We start from the raw sequence: 2022 nt of genomic DNA, 5'->3' as shown, positions 1-2022 counted from the left end.
CCAGGCTAACAGGGGAGGACAGTTAGGGGCAATCAGGTCAGCAGGGGAGCAGTTAGGCATCAATCAGGCTGGCAGGGAAGTGGTTAGGGGGTGATCAGGCTGGCAGGCAGAAATGGTTAGGGGCAATCCGACAGGCAGGCAGGCGAGTGCTTGGGAGCCAGCAGTTCTGGATTGTGAGAGGGATGTCCGACTGCCTGATTAGGCCCGATTCCAGGCAGTCGGACATCCCTCAAGGGGTCCCAGATTGGAGAGGGTACACGCTGGGCTGAGTGACACCCCCCCCCCCAGTGCACAAATTTCATGCACCAGGGCTCTAGTAAGATATAAAATGTAATCCCCCTTCATTTATTTTTATACTTTGTTGTTTAATAATGGAAGTATTTGAGCTCTAGAATTTTCCACTGAGTGCAACTTAGCTAAATGCCATGGGTTTTGATATATACATTAAAATTTTTATTGCTTTTAAATATTGGGCAATTTTGATTTTGAATACCTCTTTGGGACAAAATTTGTTTATTGTACAACCGAAGGTTAAGCAATTTTTGATGTTTGGGTTTTTCTGGTTGTTAACTTTCTTTTAGTTCTCCCTGATGCATTTTGGTCTGAAAATATTTTTGTTCTACTTTTATTAGCATTTATCTTATGCTGAATTTACTGCTGAGTCATAAGTTTCTGTTTCTTCAGTTTCTTCTGGAACGTTGTTGTGTTCTTTGCAGCCTCCTCTTCTGGCTTAGGAGCTGCCTGCTCTTTTTCAGTGGCCCCACCCCCTGTGGCAGGAGAGCTCGTGTGGGGTCGTCCACCAGGAGCTCTGTAAGTTCTACCCCGTATCTTGGGGGCTTTGTTCCCCTGGACGTACTCAATGACCAGAGAATCTACATCCAAACCCGCAAAGCCACCATTGCTCTCTGCATTTTAAGCAGCAGCAACAATTCAGCATTCCTTTTGGGCCACCGACCCTGTGTCCAGCCCCCTGTTTGGCCTGAGCACACCTACCAACACCACCATTGTAACGATGGAATGGCACCCATTGCTTCTATAAAATGACATCCTCAGATACTTTGTGGCTTTTCCAGCAGGCATAGCCTTGATGGCCTGGCAGTTTCACGAGTGTTCTTAAAGTGAACACGAAGATTTGAGCCTCTTCATTTGCATGATTTTGTGGGGTTTTCTGGATCAAGTGAATCGCGAAGCATTTTCAGAGGTCAGCTCTGGCCACTTATAGGAAGAGCTGGTCTGAAAATATTATGTGAACTCCTTCTACTTCACAAAATTTTTTCTGAAGTTTCATTTGGACATCATATATGTTATCAGTAAATATTTCATGAACAATCCAATATAAGCTGCTTTTTTTCTCCAGGCATAGTGTTCATTATTAACCTATTAGATTAACCTTCGCAGTGTGTCATTTAGATTCTCTATGTCACTTTTCTTTTTTTAAAATATATTTTTATTATTGATTTCAGAGAGGAAGGGAGAGGGGTAGAGAGATAGTAACATCAATGATGAGAGAGAATCATTGGTCAGCTGCCTCCTGTACATCCCCTCCTGGGGATCGAGCCCGCAACCCGGGCATGTGCCCTGACCGGGAATTGAACCCTGACCTCCTGGTTCATAGGTTGAAGCTCAACCACTGAGCCACACCAGCCGGGCTATTTCACTTTTCTTTTGACGTGTTGTCTGTGCCTCAAACCCCTTGGAGAGTATGCTCAGTGCAGACTCCTCAGCACTGCGCCAGAGCTGCTGGATGGAAGTCTCTGGACGGGTGGTTTGCGAAGCATCCCTGAGAATTCTGGCACACTCTGCACACTTCTACTTCACAGAATTATGTACCGTGCTCTTACTTCATTCTTCTCTGCTTGATCTGTCAGGAGCTGGCAGGTGAGGTGTCTCCTGTCACACTGGGTTCCCACCTGTCTCTCTGTTCCCTCGTTCTCCTGTGTGAACCCGGATGCTGGGTTATCTGGGACCTGGAAGGTAATGAGGACGCTTCGTGTACTGTGCCTTGCGTTGCCACAAAGTGAG

At 46.1% G+C, this 2022-nt stretch overlaps 1 pseudogene across 1 annotated transcript; it reads right to left on the bottom strand.

The window, feature by feature from the left end:
* Nucleotides 1–651: 651 nt before the first annotated feature.
* LOC308248278 (large ribosomal subunit protein uL22-like) lies at nt 652–1193 on the bottom strand (annotated as a pseudogene). Its single transcript has one exon. The product of its transcript is annotated as a large ribosomal subunit protein uL22-like (transcript).
* Between the last annotated feature and the right edge of the window lie 829 nt (nt 1194–2022).

The sequence above is a fragment of the Plecotus auritus genome, assembly GCF_963455305.1.
Source record: "Plecotus auritus genome assembly, chromosome: 5".
Classification (NCBI taxonomy): domain Eukaryota; kingdom Metazoa; phylum Chordata; class Mammalia; order Chiroptera; family Vespertilionidae; genus Plecotus; species Plecotus auritus.
Note: the sequence above shows the minus strand (reverse complement) of the source record. Positions and strands in the feature narration are given on the sequence as shown.